Source organism: Pristiophorus japonicus, chromosome 18, assembly GCF_044704955.1.
Source record: "Pristiophorus japonicus isolate sPriJap1 chromosome 18, sPriJap1.hap1, whole genome shotgun sequence".
In the NCBI taxonomy this organism is placed as follows: Eukaryota; Metazoa; Chordata; class Chondrichthyes; family Pristiophoridae; genus Pristiophorus; species Pristiophorus japonicus.
Window position 1 is genome coordinate 89,896,731 of NC_091994.1, and position 20,401 is coordinate 89,917,131.

Below are 20,401 nucleotides of genomic sequence, written 5' to 3' on the forward strand. Positions count from 1 at the left end.
CACTTGATTCCTTCAATCCAACATTGGACCGCCTGAAAGCAAACATGAGATTTTGACAGGATCCAACAATGCTTGCGATTAGCTCAGGGAGGGAGGTATTACTCAGTTAGCATCTTCCCTAACAGGATCCTCCAGAAACCTTCATTAATAGTAACAAAGAATGGGTGACTTTCACTGAACTCATCTGAGCAAAAAGACATCTAATCACAGAAAGGAAACAATAAAACAGACACCTTCCCTCATCGGTTTGAGATTTTACTTCATCACTCCCCAGTAAATTTTCCTGTGGGCAGAAGTCAGTGCTGGTGAAATTAGGGAGAAATGCTTGCCTGGAATGCCCTTTCTGCAATTCCACAAAGGCATTAAAATCCATTTAATATGCACCTTTGTAAAATAGCAGACAACGGAACATCCTCCAAATGTGTACATCCAGTAATATCAATAACAGTAATTTCTAGCCTGTAGTTTCACAATGATTTCTGCTGGGAGTATTTAACCAGTGTTCTTACCTGACTGAGCAGTTTGCCCTTTGCTAACCTATGCTTTAGAAATGACTTGTTAGAAATGCTAAAAGATTGCACAGCTCATTTACTTGTTAATGACTTTTAGTACAGCCCTGTCCGATATATTCCATTTAAGCCCATTCTATAAACTATACACAACTCTCACCTGGGTCTTTTTTTCTTTACGAAAATGATTGTGATTAAATCCGAGTACAGTGTACTTGTGATGGAGTTTGAGAGCAGTATGTGGATAAACATGTCAGATTTATGTACAAATAGCTTAATGCCCACGAGGGATTCCCTTCTATACTGCAGCAATGCATACGTGACAGATCAATTAATTAATGTGTTAGTATTACTGACACAGCAAACAACATAAGGCAGACACGTTCACATTCCCACTGCTCTGAATTTAGTGCAAAAACTATCACCTAAAATGCTCCTACTGACCTGGTGGGTAAATACAACACTCTGGGTGGGCACTAGACCATCACTGTCTAGATTAATCTGACTCACATTTATAGACAAATTAGTTCTTATAGAGAGAGTATGATCCAGGCGAAGAAAATTTTACTGAAGAACAGCAAAGAATTGTCCCTTATTCAGGTCTCACACCCCTAGGAGTGGCCAGACTCCTCGGAAATGCCAGACTTCTCCTTCTGGGTCAGATATGAATCAATAAGCTGCTTTATTTCACAGACAGAAAGTAAACATAGAGAGTAACAATCATGATCGGACACACTTAATTCAATCAGTACTACTTGTCTTTGCATAGTAATACAAAACAATGAATGCACTATGTTTCCCCACATTACTGGGTCATCTTTGTTTGTGAGTGCTGTTGGGGAGAGTTTAAACTAAGTTGGCAGGGGATGGGCACCAGGATGTAGCATTCGAAAGGAGAAACAAAGGATTGGGAGAGACAGATAGCACTAAAGCAAGAAATAGTAAGGTATTAGGTGGGGTCTATTGTGTTCCTAACACAGATGAGACTGCACACAGGGAGGTTAGAGTAACAGTGACCTCAGTCTTTAAGACACTCTAGAGTGAGGAACAGGCCTCAGGGGCCGGCTTATATACAGTGCTCCCAAGTGATGCTGGGATCCCTTGGGACTTCAGTGGATGCGCACCCTGGTGGCGGAACATGGGAGTGCATCCTTTACAGATACACAACATCACTGCCCCCCAAAGTCAAAGTGAAAGCTATTTACAAGCTGAGGCGGTCGGGAGCCTTTCTTTCCCTGGTGGACCGCCTCGGTACAAATGTCTGTTCTGGTGTGTTGGCTGTGCCCTCGCTGGTCTGGTGTGTTGTTGGCCCTGCAGGGCTGCTGGGTGAGCCTGGCCTTGCTGGGCTGTTGGGCGTGATGGGTTCAATTTCCTGGTCCGGGGTGGTGTCGTTGATCCTTTGGGTGTGTGTTGTCGGCTCGGAAAAGGTGGTGTCTGCTGTGGGTTGTTCAGGGCAGTCTGTGAACCGCAGCCTCGTTTGGTCCAGGTGCTTTCTGCAAATTTGTCCATTGTCTAGTTTGACTACAAACACCCTACTCCCTTCTTTAGCTATCACCGTGCCCGTGATCCACTTGCGACCATGTCCATAGTTTAGCACATACACAGGGTCATTCAGATCAATTTCCCATGACACAGTGGCGCAACCATCGTTTACATTTTGTTGCTGCCACCTGCTCTCTACCTGATCATGCAGGTTGGGGTGAACCAGCGAGAGTCTGGTTTTAAGTATCCTTTTTCATGAGTAGCTCAGCCGGGGGCATCCCTATGAGCGAGTGAGGTCTCGTGCGGTAGCTGAGCAGTACTCGGGACAGGCGGGTTTGGAGTGAGCCTTCTGTGACTCATTTGAGGCTCAGTTTGATTGTTTGTACTGCCCGCTCTGCCTGCCCATTGGAGTCTGGTTTAAACGGGGCCGAGGTGACATGTTTGATCCCATTGCGGGTCATGAATTCTTTAAATTCGGCACTGGTGAAACATGGCCTATTGTCACTGATCAGTATGTCAGGCAGGCCGTGGGTGGCAAACATGACCCTCAGGCTTTCAATGGTGGTGGTGGTGGTGCTTCCTGACATTATTTCACATTCAATCCATTTTGAAAAAACATCCACAACCACCAGGAACATTTTACCGAAAAACGGGCCCACATCGTCGACATGAATCCTCGACCATGGTCTGGTGGGCCAGGACCACAAACTTAGTGGCGCCTCTCTGGGCGCGTTGCAGAACTGAGCACACACACGGCATTGCTGTACACAGGACTCTAAGTCAGAATCGATACTGGGCCACCACACGTGGGATCTGGCTATCGCTTTCATCATTATTATACCCGGGTGTGTGCTGTGGAAATCTGCCTGAATGGACAGCTCGTCCTTTCGCCGCTGGAATGGCTTGATTAGCTCTTGCATTTCAACTGGGATGATCGCCCAGCTTTCATGCAGTACACAATTTTTTACTGGGACAGCAGAGGATCTTGGCTGGTCCAAGTCCTAATCTGGCGGGCCGTGACAAGTGATTTATCATTTTCAAACGCTTCCATGACCTTCAACAAGTCTGCTGGCTGTGCCACCATCAACAAGTTTGCAGGCTGCGCCATTTCCACCCCCGACTGAGAGCATCCGCACAGTTCTCAGTGCTTGATCTGTGGCGGATGGTATAGTTATACGCTGAAAGTGCGAGTGTCCACCTTTGTATGCGGGCTGAGGCATTAGTATTTATCCCCTTGTTTTCAGCGAACAGAGATATGAGGGGCTTACTACAGAAGATAAAGGTACGCGGAGTCAGAGGAAATGTATGAGCATGGATCGAGAATTGGCTGGCTAACAGAAAGCAGAGAGTCGGGATAAATGGGTCCTTTTCAGGTTGGAAATCGGTGGTTAGTGGTGTGCCACAGGGATCGGTGCTGGGACCACAACTGTTTACAATATACATAGATGACCTGGAAGAGGGGACAGAGTGTAGTGTAACGAAATTTGCAGATGACACAAAGATTAATGGGAAAGCGGGTTGTGTAGAGGACACAGAGGCTGCAAAGAGATTTGGATAGGTTAAGTGAATGGGCTAAGGTTTGGCAGATGGAATACAATGTCGAAAAATGTGAGGTCATCCATCTTGGAAAAAAAAACAGTAAAAGGGAATATTATTTGAATGGGGAGAAATTACAACGTGCTGCGGTGCAGAGGGACCTGGGGGTCCTTGTGCATGAATCCCAAAAAGTTAAGTTTGCAGGTACAGCAGGTAATCAGGAAGGCGAATGGAATGTTGGCCTTCATTGTGAGAGGGATGGAGTACAAAAGCAGGGAGGTCCTGCTGCAACTGTACAGGGTATTGGTGAGGCCGCACCTGGAGTACTAAGTGCAGTTTTGGTCACCTTACTTAAGGAAGGATATACTAGCTTTGGAGGGGGTACAGAGACGATTCACTAGGCTGATTCCGGAGATGAGGGGGTTACCTTATAATGATAGATTGAGTAGACTGGGTCTTTACTTGTTGGAATTCAGAAGGATGAGGAATGATCTTATAGAAACATTTAAAATAATGAAAGGGATAAACAAGATAGAGGCAGAGAGGTTGTTTCCACTGGTCGGGGAGACTAGAACTAGGGGGCACAGTCTCAAAATACAGTGGAGCCAATTTAAAACTGAGTTGAGAAGGAATTTCTTCTCCCAGAGGGTTGTGAATCTGTGGAATTCTTTGCCCAAGGAAGCAGTTGAGACTAGCTCATTGAATGTGTTCAAATCACAGATAGATAGATTTTTAACCAATAAGAGAATTAAGGGTTATGGGGAGCGGGCGGGTAAGTGGAGCTGAGTCCACGGCCAGATCAGCCATGATCTTGTTGAATGGCGGAGCAGGCTCGAGGGGCTAGATGGCCTACTCCTGTTCCTAATTCTTATGTTCTTATGTTCTTATGTGATCGGTTTGCAGCTCAAATTTTGAGGCCAAACAGGTACTGATGCATTTTCTTTACCCCGAACACACACGTTAATGTCTCTTTCTCAATCACGGCCTTAGACAAGCTCCTGGAGGCATAGGCGACAGGTTGCAACTGCCCCGCAACGTTAGCGTGTCGTAATACACACCCGACTCTGTACGACGACGCATCACATGCTAGCACAAGTCTTTTACACGGGTTATACAATACAAGCAGCTTGTTGGAGCATAAAATGTTTCTGGCTTTCTCAAAAGCAATTACTTGCTTTTTTCCCCATACCCAGTTCCCACCTTTGCGCAATAATACATGTAGGAGCTCTAAGAGGGTGCTTAACCCCGGTAGGATGTCACCAAAATAGTTGAGGATTTCCAGGAACGACCGCAGTTCCGTGACGTCCTGTGGCCTGGGCACGTTCCTGATAGCCTCTGTCTTGGCGTCTGTGGGCTGAATGCCGTCCACCATGATCTTTCTTCCCAAAAACTCCATTTCTGTTGCCATGAAGACGCATTTTGACCTCTTCAGCCGCAGCCCTACGCGATCCAGTCGCTGGAGGACCTCCTCCAGGTTTTGTAGGTGCTCGACCCGTGACCAATATGTCGTCCTGAAAAACCACTGTGTGTGGTACCGACTTGAGTAGGCTCTCCATGTTTCTCTGGAAGATCGCTGCAGCCGACCGAATTCCAAATGGGCATCTGTTGTAGATGAACAGTCCCTTGTGCGTGTTGATGTAGGTGAGGCCCTTCAAAGACTCTTCCAGCTCCTGCGTCATGTAGGCCGAAGTCAGGTCGAACTTGGTGAATGTCTTGCCTCCTGCCAGTGTCGCAAATAGGTCATCTGCGTAAAGTAGCAGGCATTGGTCCTATCGTGAGAAACGATTAATAGTTACTTTATAATCGCCGCAAATCCTGACCGTGCCATCACTTTTGAGTACTGGAACAATCGGGCTGGCCCACTCGCTGAATTCCACTGGGGAGATGATGCCTTCGCATTGCAACCTGTCCAGCTCGATTTCCACTCTCTCCCTCATCATGTGAGGTACCGCTCACGCCTTGTGGTGAATGGGTCGTGCCTCTGGGACCAAGTGGATCCGCACCTTCGCCCCGGAAAAGTTTCCAATGCCTGGCTCAAAAAGGGAAGGAAATTTGTTAAGAACCTGGGTACATGAGGCCTCATCGACATGTGATAGCGCTCAGATGTCATCCCAGTTCCAGCGGATTTTGCCCAGCCAGCTCCTTCCAAGCAGTGTGGGGCCATCGCCCGGGACAATCCAGAGTGGCAGTTCATGCACCGTGCCCTTGTAGGTGACTTTGACCATGGCGCTGCCCAGGACAGTGATGAGCTGTTTGGTGTACATTCTTAGTTTCGTGTGGATGGGGCTCAGGGCTGGTCTGAGTGCCTTGTTGCACCACAGTCTCTCAAGCATCTTTTTACTCATGGTGGATTGGCTAGCGCCAGTGTCCAGTTCCATGGCTACGGGTAAGCCATTCAATTTTACATTTAGCATTATGGGTGGACATTTCGTCAAAAATGTGTGCACCCCGTGTACTTCAGCATCTGCCTCCTCTCTCTGAAGCTCGAAATTGTTTTGATCCACCATGGACCGATCTTCCTCTGCCACGTGGTGGTTAGCAGGTTTTGCAGCGCTTGCAGCTTGTCTGCAAGCTCGTTGGAGGTGCCCCATTGTTCCACAGCTCTTGCAAACATACCCTTTGAAACGGCACGAATAGGCTGAATGGAAGCCTTGAAAAACGCCACCAAGGTGTGAATTGCCTTGCATTCATCCTTTGTTGCGGACTCGGAGTCATCTGGGTCACCTGAGGCCTGCTGGCAGTTGCAGACTCGTGGTTTCTGCCCTGTACATTTCTGCTCGCAAACACAGTTCCAGTTAATTTATGAACATTACTAGCACTTGTGTGCTGAGAGATTTGGTTGTGTTATCACTGGTGGACATAAACGCCTGTGCTATCGCAATGGTCTTACTGAGGGTCGGTGTCTCTACAGTCAAAAGTTTTCGTAGGATGGTCTCGTGGCCAATGCCCAGTATAATATAGTCTCTGGGCATTTTCTCCAGGTAGCCGTCAAACTCACATTGTCCTGTAAGTTGCCTTAGCTCGGCGATGTAGCTCGCCACTTCCTGACCTTCAGATCGCTGGCACGTGTAGAACCGATACCTCGCCATCAGCACGCTCTCCCTCGGGTTAAGATGCTCCCGAACCAGTGTACACAGCTCCTCATATGACTTATCTGTGGGTTTCACCAGAGCCAGAAGATTCTTCATGAGGCTGTAGGTGGTGCCCCACAGACCGAAAGGAGGACCGCTCTACTTTTTGCAGCGCTGCCTTCTCCATCCAGCTCGTTGGCTGCAAAGTACTGGTCTAGTCGTTCGACATAGGCTTCCGAGTCCTCACCCTCCGAGAACTTCTCCAGGATGCCCACAGTTTTGCTGCATCTTTGCGTTGGATTCGTATCCTCTTCACCAGTTATTGTGTTCCTAACACAGATGAGACTGCACACAGGGAGGTTAAAGTAACAGTGACCTCAGTCTTTATTAAGACAATCCAGAGTGAGGAACAGGCCTTAGGGGGCCAGCTTATATACAGTGCTCCCAAGGGATGCTGGGATCCCTTGGGACTTGAGGGGATGCGCTCCCTGGTGGCGGAACATGGGAGTGCATGCTTTACAGATGCACAACAGGGTCAGACTAAGAGAACACAGGATGCTCTGAGTTAGGTTTACTGTGTACGTATGTGAACACACGAAGCATATTAAACAAGATTGATGAGCTGCAGGCGCAAATAGCAAAGAGGAAATAGTTCAGGTACTGTCGAGGCACATTCCCACCAGGGGGAAAGGTAGGGCAACTAAAGTCAGAGCCCTCTGGATAATGAACGAGATAGAGAGTAAGATGCACGTATGACAGATGTCAGGTCAAGAATACATCTGAGAATCAGGCTAAATATAGAAAGTTCAGAAGAGAAGTAAAAAATAAAATAAAAGGGGCAAAGAGAGGTTATGAGAATAGAATGGCAACTAACATAAAAGGTAATCCAAAAGTCTTCTATCGGCATTTAAATAGTAAACGGGTAGCAAGAGAGGGTGGGGCTGATTAGGGACCAAAAAGGAGACCTACGCATGGAGGCAGAGGGTATGGCTGAGGTACTAAATGAATACTTTGCATCTGTCTTCACCAAGGAAGAAGATGCTGCTATAGCTATAAGAACATAAGAACATAAGAAATAGGAACAGGAGTAAGCCATTCGGCCCCTCGAGCCTGCTCCGCTATCAATAAGATCATGGCTGATCTGATCCTGGCCTCATCTTCACTTCCCCGCATGCTCCCCATAACCCTTGACTCCCTTATCTTTCAAAAATCTGTCTTCCACCTTAAATATATTCAATGACCCAGCCTCCATAGCTCTCTGGGGTAGAGAATTCCAAAGATTCACGACCTTCTGAGAAAAGAAATTCCTCCTCATTTCTGTTTTAAATGGGTGACCCCTTATTCTGAAACTATGCCCCCTAGTTCTAGATTCCCCCACTAACTTGCGGTGCTGCGGCTCTGGTCGGACTGCGACGGGTTCTGCCTCTTGGTGAACCGCTGGTTCTGTTGCCTGTGGTTGGAAGTCGATGTCACTGTAGTCATCCAGCGATTCTGGATCATCGGTGAACTTCAATTTGGTTTGATCGATGTGCTTCCTGCAGGTTTGGCCATTAGTGAGTCTTACCACGAATCCCCTACTCCCCTCTTTCGCTATGACAGTGCCTGCGAACCACTTGGGGCCTGTACCAAAGTTCAGCACGAAAACAACGCGTTACAGAGTTGTGGTCATGATATGTAGTTTGCTTAAGATGCCGGTTTTCGACAATCTCACTCAAAACCGGGTGCACGAGGGACAACCTTATTTTGAGGGTCCTCTTCATGAGGAGTTCGGTGGGCGGAACCCCTGTGAGTGAGTGGGGCCTCGTCCGACATGCAAGCAACACGCGAGACAGACGGGTCTACAAGGGGCCTTCCATCACTCGCTGCATGCCCTGCTTTATGATCTGTGCTGCCCATTCGTTAAGCTTGGCCATTGGAGGCTGGTTTGAACGTGGCCGACCTGACATGCTTTATGCCATTACAGCACATAAATTCGCAAAATTTGGAACTGGTAAAGCATGCTCCATTGTCACTAACAAGGACGTCGGGCAGGCTATGGGTGGCGATTATTGTCCAAAGGCTCTCTATTGTGGCGGTGGATGTGCTGGATGACATAATAACACATTCGATCCATTTAGAATAAGCATTAATTACAACCAGGAACATTTTTCCTGGAAAGGGACCCGCGTAGTCTACGTGGAAATGGGACCAGGGTTTGGAGGGCCAGGATCACAGGCTCAGGGGGGTTTCCCTGGGTGCATTCCTGAGTTGCGCGCATGTGTTGCACTGGCGTACGCACGATTCTAAGTCTGCGTCGATGCCGGGCGACCACACGTGCGATCTCACAATGGCTTTCATCATTATGATGCCGGGGTGTGTGCTATGGAGATCCTTGACAAATAAATCTCTGCCCTTCTTGGGCAGTACTACGCGATTTCCCCACAAAATGCAGTCGGCCTGGATGGATAACTCGTCCTCGCGCCGGTGAAACGGCTTAAAATCGCCATGCATCTCTCCATATGTGATTGCCTGGTTTCCACTTAATATACAGTTTTTCACCTGGGACAGCAGTGGGTCTTGGCTGGTCCATATTCATATCCCTTCGCCCTCAAAGGCTTCCATGGCCATGACCAGTTCCGTGATCTGCTCCGCTTTACCCTCGGTGGTGGCGAGCGGGAGCCGGCTGAGTGCATTTGCGCAGTTATCGGTGCCTGGTCTGTGGTGGATCGTGTAGTCGTAAGCAGACAGCGTTAATGCCCACCTCTGAATGCGAGCTGAGGCGTTGGTATTAATGCCTTTGCTCTCAGAGAATAACGACGTGGGCGGCTTGTAGTCGGTTTCTAGTTCGAACCGCCGGCCAAATAGGTACTAGTGCATCTTTTTTACCGCGTACACACAAGCTAGGGCCTCCTTTTCGACCGTGCTGTGCCCCCTTTCAGCCTTGGAAAGGCTGTGGGACACATACGCTACAGGTTGGAGTTTACCCGACACGATCGCTTGCTGAAGCACACACCCGATCCCGTAGGATGACGCATTGCACGCTAAGACAAGATGCCTACAGGGATCATACAGCGGCAGTAATTTTTTTGAACACAATAAGTTTCTGGCCTTCTCGAAGGCAGTTTCTTGATTTTTACCCCAGACCCAGTCATCACCCTTACGGAGCAGTACATGTAATGGTTCAAGCAAAGTGCTCAGCCCAGGCAGAAAGTTACCAAAGTAGTTCAGTAGTCCTCGGAACGAGCGCAGCTCCGTCATGTGGCGTGGTCTCGGGGCCTTCTGGATCGCCTCAGTCTTGGAGTCTGAGGGTCTGATGTCATCTGCTGCAATTCTCCTTCCCAGGAATTCCACCTCTGGTGCCAAGAAGATGCATTAGGTTCATTTCAATCTTAGATCTACTCGATATAGTCGGCGTAGCACCTCTTCCAGGTTATGGAGGTATTCATCGGTGTCGTGTCCGGTGATCAAGATGCTGTCTTGGAAGACGACCGTTCCTGGGACAGATTTCAGCAGGCGCTCCATGTTTCATTGAAAGATCGCAGCCGCTGAACAGATCCCGAAGGGGCACTGGTTGTATCCGAACAGCCCCTTGTGTGTGTTTTTATGCACGTCAGCTTCTTGGACGATTCCGCCAGCTCCTGGGTCATGTCGTGAGATCCAATTTCGAAAACAGCTTTCCACCCGACAGGTTCGCGAACAAATCCTCCGCCTTGGGTAGCGGGTACTGGTCCTGTAACGATACTCGGTTTATGGTTACTTTACAATCCCCACAGGTTCTAATTGTCTCACCACTTTTAAGAATGGGGACAATGGGACTGGCCCAGTCATTAAATTCCACTGGTGGTATGATGCCTTCGCGCTGAAGCCGATCTAGCTCGACTTCTACTTTCTCCCGCTTCATGTAAGGGACCGCTCTGGCCTTGTGGTGAACAGGTCTCGTGTCTGGGCTGAGGTGAATTGTCACCTTGGCCCCTGTGAAGATGCCGATGCCAGGCTGGAACAGTGACGGAAACTTGTCTAAGACCTGCGCGCATGTGGCTTTCTCCACCGACGATAATGCTTTTATATCGCCCCATTTCCAGTTAAAATTCCGTACCCAGCTTCTGCCAAGCAGCGTGGGCCCGTTACCGGGAACAATCCATAGTGGCAATTTATGCACAGAACCATCATGCAGCACCTGAACCATTGCACTTCCGGGGACCGGGATAATCTCTTTGGTGTAGGTGCACAGCTTCACGTCGATCGGGCTCAGCTTGGGCCTGTGTGCCTTGTTTGCCCATAACTTCTCGAAAGCCTTCTGGCTCATGATCGATTGGCTCGCACCCGTGTCCAGTTCCATCGGTACCGGTATGCCGTTCAGTTTAACGTTCATCATAATCGGGGGACTCTTGTTGGTGAAAGTGTGCACTTCATGCACGTTCACTCCATGTACCTCTTCCTCCTCGATCATCTCTGCGCGATCCTCAGGATCTACGCTTGACCTCCCATCCTCCGCTACGTATCGAGTTGTAGCATGTTTACACATTCGTTGGAGGTGCCCCATCACTGAGCAACTCTTGCAGACATATTGTTTGAACCTGCACTGGTTTGCGCGATGAGCCCCTCCACAGCGCCAACAGCTTGCTGATGGACTTGCATTCACAGGTACTGATCTATTCACAGTAGTCCATTGTTGTGGTGAGTGAGTCACCTCAGGTCGAGCAGAGGTCGCATTAGCCCAGCTGGGGGCACTTCTCCTGTCTGCCGACGAATTTAGCTTATTCACGGTGTTTGGCCCCGGGTGATTCCGAAGTTGTGAGTAGAGTAGCTTTGTTTCTTCCTCTCTGGCCATGAATGCCTGAGCAATCAGGGTGGCTTTGGCTAAGTCCAAGTCTTCCTCCGCTAGCAATTTGCGGAAAATCCCTTTGTGCCCGATTTCCAAAACAAAGAAGTCTCTTAACATTTCTTCCACAACTGTCCCGAATTTGCATGGCCCAGCAAGACACCTGAGCCCAGCGATGAACGCTGCCATGTCTTGGCCTACCCTGCGCCGGTGGGTGTAGAAATGGTACCTTGCCATGTGCGCACTGTATTTTGGCATGAGGTGATTTTGAATTAGCTCGCACAGTTCTTCGTAACTTTTCTCAGCGGGTTTCGTCGGGGCCAGTAGGTTCTTGATCAATGCGTATGTCCGTGATCCGCAGACCGTGAGGAGGATAGCCCTGCGTTTGCTGGCATTCGCGTCTCCCTCTAAGTCTTTCACGACGAAGCATTGATCCAGCCAGTCAATGAAGTCATCCCAATCTTCGCCGACGCAATAGCGCTCGATGTAATCAATGGTGGCCATAGCTGCGTGTTAGTATCCCATCCTCATCGCCAGTTGATACATATGCTTATCACTATAATAAATCACACCTGGCCCATTGCTGGAGCTGATCACCTTGTGACCTTTAGGTTTAATGTAAACTCCAAAAGTGAAACCTGTAGGAGGAGCCTGCTTTATATAAGGCGGCAGCACAAGGTGCAGTAATGTGTGCCTGCCGGGCTTTCTCCATCTGTTGGCTGTTACACGGAATTACATGGTACAGAGCATGGCTGCAAATACATCACAAATACCTTACTATTTCTTACTTTAGTGCTATCCATCTCTCCCAATCCTTTGTGCCCTTTGTTTCTCCTTTCTAATGCTACATCCTGGTGCCCATCCCCCTGCCAACTTAGTTTAAACCCTCCCGAACAGCACGAGCAAACCTCCTGCGAGGATATTGGTACCAGCTCTGTGGAGGTGCAACCCGTCCGGTCTGTACAGGTCCCACCTCCCGCAGAACTGCCTCCAATGCCTCAGGAGCCTGAAGCCCTCCCTCCTGCACCATCTCTCCAACTACGCATTCATCTGTTCTAGCCTCCTATTTCTATAGTCACTAGAATGTGGCACCGGGAGTAATCCAGAGATTACTACCTTTGAGGTTGTTATGTATGTAATAACTCGATAGACTGAATACTGTAAACTAACACAGGTACAAACCTGGCTCTGCTTTATTAGGACCCAAAGTGATTACATTACATGATGACGTGCCTTTTATACCTGGGCCGCACACACGTGGGTACAGCCCAACGACCTCCGACAGTGGTGCCACCTGGTGGCTAGTAACCCCGAGCATACATACATGACAATATCCCCGTTTGATATTTTAGTAACAGTCTTTTTACAAATTGAGATGGTCCGGGCTTTCCGCTCCTGAGTTGATTGTCTCAGTTCAACTCCAGCCTTCGGCGAGCATTCTGAGTCTGTTATGACTGGGGGCTGGGGGCTGGGTAGCCGATCTGATGGGAGTGGCAATGACCATGTCAGGGATTGAAAGTCCAGATTCAGTGATGACAGTGGAGTCCTCTGATGACTGAGCGTAGGTTGGTTGGTCACTGATTGTGTCTTCCTCAGACTGTTCTGGTTCATCTGTGTGCCCCAGCTTTATCTGCTCAACATGTTTCCTGCAGGTTTGCCCATTCTTGAGCTTGACGATAAACACTCTTTTACCCTCCTTGTCCATAACAGTACCGGCGATCCACTTGGGACCTTGACCATAATTTAGTACATACACAGGATCGTTAACGGAAATGTCGTGTGACAGCAGCACGATCATGATACCACTGCTGACTTTGACATCTGTATTCAACATGATCATTCAAGTCAGGGTGGACAAGAGAGAGCTCGGTCATGAGACCTCTCTCCATCAATAGTTCAGCAGGGGGGACCCTGGTAAGCGTGTGGGGTCTTGTCCTGTAACTAAGCAATATGCATGACAAGCGAGTCTGCAGTGAACCTTGAGTTACATGTTTCATACTCTGCTTGATAGTTTGGACAGCACGCTCTGCTTGACCATTAGATGCGGGTTTGAATGGTGCTGACCTCACATGCTTGATACCATTGAGTTTCATGAACTCTTGAAACTCCAGACTAGTGAAGCAAGGTCCGTTGTTGCTTACAATGATGTTGGGCAGACCATGAGTGGCAAAAATGACACAAAGGCTCTCAATGGTAGATATGGATATACTGGATGACATGATTATACACTCTATCCACTTGGAATATGCATCCACCACAACTAAAAACATCTTTCCCAGGAAGGGACCTGCAAAGTCGATGTGGATCCTGGACCATGGTTTAGATGGCCATGACCACAGACTCAGCGATGATTCCGCTGGTGCTTTATTTAGCTGCATGCAAGTGTTGCACTGATGCACACATGATTCCAGATCAGAGTCAATTCCAGGCCACCATACATGAGACCTGGCAATGGCTTTCATCATGACAATACCGGGATGAGTGCTATGTAGATCATGTACAAATTTCTCTCTGCCTTTCTTAGGCATAACAACACGAGTACCCCACAGTAAACAATCTGACTGAATGGATAGTTCGTCTTTGCGATGGTTGTAAGGTTTGGTCTCATCACCCATTTGCTTGGCATGGCAGACCAATCACCACTAAGGACACAATGTTCCACTACCGATAATATCGGGTCCTGGTTGGTCCAGGTCTTAACTTGTTGAGCCGTGACAGGGGTTCCTTCACTTTCAAAAGCATCCATAACTAACAGTAGGTCTGCAGGTTGTGGCATCTCCACCTCCGGTGTGGGCAACGGCAGACGGCTCAGTGCATCGGCACAATTCTCGGTGCCAGGTCTATGGCAATAACATAATCATAGGCAGATAATGTCAGTGCCCACCTTTGGATGCGGGACGATGCATTGGTATTTACATCTTTGTTTTCCGAAAACAATGAAATGAGTGACTTGTGATCTGTTTCCAGTTCAAACCGAAGACCAAACAGGTACTGATGCATCTTTTTAACCCCATACACACAGGCTAACGCTTCTTTTTCTACCATACTGTAGGCTCTTTCCGCCTTTGACAAACTTTTAGAAGCATACGCAACAGGTTGTAGTTTACCCGACTCATTAGCTTGTTGGAGCACGCAACCAACTCCATATGACGAAGCATCAGAGGCCAATACTATTCACCTACATGGATCATAATGTACCAGCAGCTTGTTGGAGCAAAGCAGATTAGTAGCTTTTTCAAAAGCTCTATCTTGAGACGCATCCCAAACCCAGTTGTCACCTTTTCTTAGCAGCATGTGCAGTGGTTCTAATGAAGTGCTCAATCTAGGTAGGAAATTATCGAATGAACATAGCTCCGTCACATTCTGAGGCTTGGGTGCATTTTTGATGGCCTTGATTTTCGAGTCCGTAAGCCTGATGCCGTCGGCAGCAATTTTCCTCCCCAGGAATTCGACATCCGGTGCCATGAAGACACACTTCGAACTTTTCAGTCTGAGTCCCGCTTTGTCCAGACGATGTAAAACCTCTTCCAGGTTGTTCAGATTTTCGGCGGTGTCACGACCTGTGACCAGTATGTCATCTTGGAACACGACGGTTCTAGGGACGGACTTCAGTAGACTCTCTATGTTCCTCTGAAATAAGTGTTGATGCACCTAAGTTTCTTTGACGTCTCGACCAGCTTGTGTGTCATGTAGGCCGATGTCAGATCCAGTTTAGTGAACGACTTCCCCTGGCTAGTGTTGCAAACAATTCATCAGCCTTCAATAACGGGTATTGATCCTGTTTCGAAACTCGATTGATTGTAACTTTGTGGTCTACACAAATCCTGACAGTGCCATCACTCTTCAACACAGGAACAATGGGGCTGGCCCATTCGTTAAATTCGACCGGTCATATGACCCCTTCACGCTGGAGTCTGTCCAGTTCGATTTCGACCTTCTCCCTCATCATGTACGGAACCGTCCGAGCTTTATGATGGATGGGTCTTGCATCCGAGTCCATGTGGATCTGCACCTTGGCTCCCGTGAAGTTGCCGATGCCTGGTTCAAACAGCGAGGGGAACTTGCTCAGCACTCGAGCACATGGAGTATCCTCCTCTGACGACAACGCTTTGATATCGTTCCAATTCCATTTGATTTTTTCTAGCCTATTCCTGCCGAACAACGTAAATCATGAACCGCACCATCATACGACACCTTGACTACTGCACTGCCAATCATCGTTATGAGTTCTTTAGTGTACATACACAACTTGGCACTGACTGAACTCAGCTTAGGCCTCACAGCCTTAGTATCCCACAGCTTGTTGAATGTCCTCTGGCTCATTATTGATTGACTCGCACCCGTGTCCAATTCCATCGGTACCGGCACACCGCTAACTTTCACATTAATCATTATCGGTTGGCTCTTTCCTTTGGTATCTCGGATTGCATATCCGGATCCGCGCTAGACTGGTCATCATCCTCCATGTGGTGTGTCGCAGCACGCTTGCTCAGTTGTGGACACATGCGCTGGAGATGCTCCAGTCGTGAACAGCCTTTACAAATGTACTGTTTGAACCGACACTGATGAGGCTGATGATTGCCCCCACAACACCAACATGGTGAAATCGGATTCATTCCCATTGGCGGACTTTGGGCAGCCACAGGTTTCGCATCCACAGTCGAGTAGCCCCTGCCATAGGCAGCACTGCCAAACGACGATACAATCTTGTTTACAGTACTTGCCGAGTTCCGATTTTTCGATGCTATCTGCTTTAAGTTTTTGTCCGTCGTCATGCATGCCTGGGCAATCGTGATGGCCTTGCTCAAATCCAGCGTCTCCGCCGCCAGTAGCTTACGCAGGATCACCTCGTGGTTGATGCTGATTACAAAGAAGTCCCGCAGCATGTCTCCCAACGCATTTTCGAACTTACATGGTCCAGCTAGACGTTTTAGGTCGGCAACGAATTCCGACACATCCTGGCCCTCAGAACGAACGTGCGTGTAGAATCCATATCGTGAGATGATGATGCCTTCTTCTGGTTTGAGATGGTCAAGTACCAGAGCACACAATTCCTCATAGTCCTTGTCCATTGGACTTGCAGGTGAGAGAAGATTTTTTATGAGTCCATAGATTTTCGGACCGCAAACCGTGAGGAAGACCGCCCTGCGCCTAACTGCGTCACTGGGTTCCTCCATTTTGTTGGCCACGAAGTACTGGTCCAAGTGAGCTACAAAAGCTGTCCAATCCTCTCCCTCTGCGAATCTCTCCAGAATTCCAATTGTGCTCATTTTTGCATGCGAAGGTTCTTAAGTTACCTCGTCGCCAAATGTTATATATGTAATAACTCGATAGACTGAATACTGTAAACTAACACAGGTACAAACCTGGCTCTGCTTTATTAGGGCCCAAAATGATTACATTACATGATGGCTTGCCTTTTATCCCGAGACTGCACACACGTGCGTACAGCCCAATGACCTCTGACAGTGGCGCCACCTGGTGGCTAGTAACTCTGAGCATACATACATGACAGAGATCCTGCTTTTTAAACTCTTTCCTAGCTCCCTAAACTCTGCCTACAGGACCTCATCCCTCTTTCTACCTATGCCGTTCGTACCAATATGGACCATGACCTCTGGCTGTTCACCCTCCCCTCTCAGAATGTTCTGCAGCCGCTCAGTGACATCCTTAACCCTGGCACCAGGCAGGCAATATACCATCCTGGAATCATGTCTGCGGCCACAGAAATGCCTGTCTGCTCTAACTATCAAATTCCCTATCATTATTGCTTTCCCTGTCTTCCTCCTCCCATCCGTCCCCCGCCCCCTGTACAGCTGTGGTGCCATGGACTTGGCTCTGGCTGTACTTCCCAGAGGAACCATCGCCCTCACCAGTACTCAGAAGAGAATACTGGTTGAAGAGCGAGATACAGACTAGCATTGTCGGCCTGGTCCTTCTCTTCTGCCTGCGTATCTTTTGCTGTGGGGTGACCACCTCCGGAAACATGCTAACCCCTCACCCTCAGCCTCACGGTTGCACCGTAGTAACGCCAGCTGCTGCTCAAACTCTGAAACCCAGAGCTCGAGCTCCTCCAGCTGACGACACCTCCAGCGCACATGGTTCACCAGGACACAGGAAGTGTCCTGGAATTCCCACATGTCACAGGATGTGAATTCCGCTGGACTGAGATGCCCTGCCATGCCTTTATTTATTCGACTATTAACTAACTTCTTTTTTTAAGTAACTTAACCGAAATAAACCTAAGACTTAAAAAAATCAATCACCAACTACTCACCAATCAGCTCCTTCCCTTGCGCTGACGTCACTTACCTCGCTCCCTGACACTCGCGCTCCCTCCAGGCTCTTGGGCCTACATTTATCTGCGGCCGCTCCTCTTGCTATCCCGCAGGTCTGCTCTCCTGTCTATTAACTTAGAGACATTGGGTACTGTGGCTCCAATCCTCCTTTTAAGTCAGTTGCCTCAAACACCTTCCTCCTCTCCACCAATTCCTGCGCTCACAAAATTCCTCCACTCTGCTTGTGACTCACTCAGTTTGCTTTCTCCCAGCTTTGTCTCCAAGCTCTGTGCTCAAGTAGCGTGATAATGACCGGCTAATCAGTTGTAGTGACGTTGGTTAAGGGATAGATATTAGCCAGGAGAGCTCTCCTGCTCTTCTTCGAAATAGTGCCATGGGATCTTTTATGTCCAGCTGAGAGGTTGACAGTGCCTTGGTTTAACATTTCATCCGAAGGACAATACCTCGGACAGTGCAGCACTCCCTCAGTACTGAATTGGACCTACATGCAAAATGTTGGTTCATGATACGCCCAGGCTGTATAAAATAATCCTGCCTGTAGCAGTACAGTAAAATGTCTTAGCTCCCAAATATTGAAACCATTTAACTGCTCAATAAACTCTTCTCAGTTGGAAGAAACTAACCAAATTCAGAGGCCAGTAAAATGCCTTGTCTGCCCCACCACAATACCAAAAATATGTGCAATAGGGTTCTCTGTTTAAATGTTGTACAAATGCCGCTGGTATAGCACTGGTAAGTACAATGTACAGACAGTGTTATGTATGTAAACACTGTAACTGTGTAAGACTAGCCACCAGAGGGCGCAACTGTTGGAGGCCCAAGGGCCACCTGCACACCTCGTGCAAGAGAGTATAAAAGGTTGTCTGCCAGACTGCTTAGGCACTCTGGAGTTGTATTAAAGAGACTAAGGTCACATCAGTTTTAGCTCACAGTACTCAGTCTTGTGGAGTTCTTCCATCCTTAACAATTGGCAACGAGTAACAGATTACGAACTTTCACGTGGTCATGGCTGCCGTTGGTATTTTAGAGAGATTTGGAGAGGATGATGATTGGGAAGTCTTCATTGAGCGTCTCGACCAGGACTTCATGGCCAACGAGCTGGATGGGGATGATAAAGCGATCAAGTGCAGGGCGATTCTCCTCATCGTGTGTGGGTCCACATATACAGCCTCATCAAGAATCTGGTAGCACCGGAGAAACCAGCGGAGAAGACATATACAGAGTTGTGTACGCTGGTTCGGAACCACCTCAAGCCGAAGGAGAGCATCTTAATGGGCAGGTATCGCTTCTACACGCACCACCGCTCCGAGGGCCAGGACATGGCAAGTTATGTCGCTGACCTGAGACGGCTTACGGGAACATGCAAATTTGCTGGATTTTTGGGGGAAATGCTGCGGGACTTTTTTTGCTTGGCATCGGCCACGAGGTCATTCTTCATAAGCTGCAGTCCGCCGAATCCCTAGACCTGAGCTAGGCCATCATGATAGCCCAGACATTCATATCCACGAGCGATAATACCAGACAGATATCTTCCCAACATCGAAGCTCAGCGGCAAGTACGGTGCATAAAATAATGTTGCTAGCAGGCAAACCTGTATATGGCAGGGCCTACACGCCTGCAGCTGCAAGACCTAGGATGACCCAGAGTTCACTATCGGGCGTGAAGGCAAATCCATTAGCACCATGTTGGCGCTGCGGGGGTAATCATCGAGCCCATCAATGTCGATTCAAGCACTACGTGTGCAAATGCTGCGAAACAATGGGGCACCTCCAACGAATGTGCAAGAGTGCTGCGACTCACCATGTGGCAGAGTCGGCAGAGGATGATCGATCCGGCGCGGATCACGCAGAACAAACAAGAGAGGCAACTCAACACAAGGAAGAAGTGTATGGGGTACACACCTTCACCACCAAGAGCCCTCCTATTATGCTGAAAGTCAAATTGAACGGCATTCCGGTATCAATGGAGTTGGACACGGGGGCGAGTCAGGCAATTATGAGCCGGAAGGCCTTTGAAAAACTGTGAGGCAACAAGGCACAAAGGTCCAAACTGAGCCCAATTCAGACAAAGCTGTGCACCTACACCAAAGAGCTCATACCAGTCATTGGCAGTGCAGCAGTTAAGGTATCGTACGATGGAGCTGTGCATGATTTATCACTGTGGATTGTACCAGGCGACACAGTCTAAGGATAAGGGGGAAGCCATTTAGGACTGAGATGAGGAGGAATTTCTTCACCCAGAGAGTGGTGAACCTGTGGAATTCTCTACCACAGAAAGTTGTTGAGGCCAATTCACTAAATATATTCAAAAAGGAGTTAGATGAAGTCCTTACTACTAGGGGAATCAAGGGGTATGGTGAGAAAGCAGGAATGGGGTACTGAAGTTGCATGTTCAGCCATGAACTCATTGAATGGCGGTGCAGGCTAGAAGGGCCGAATGGCCTACTCCTGCACCTATTTTCTATGTTTCTATGTTTCTATGTTATTTGGCAGAAGCTGGCTGGGAAAGATTCGATGGAATTGAGACGATATCAAACCACTATCTTAAGTGGATGATGCCCAAGTGCTGAGCAAGTTTCCGTCGCTATTTGAACCAGGCATCGGCAATTTCACAGGCGCCAAGCTGCAGATCCATCTAGTCCCCAATGCAAGGCCCGTTCATCACAAGGCTCGAGCGGTTCCATATGATGAGGGAGAAAGTCG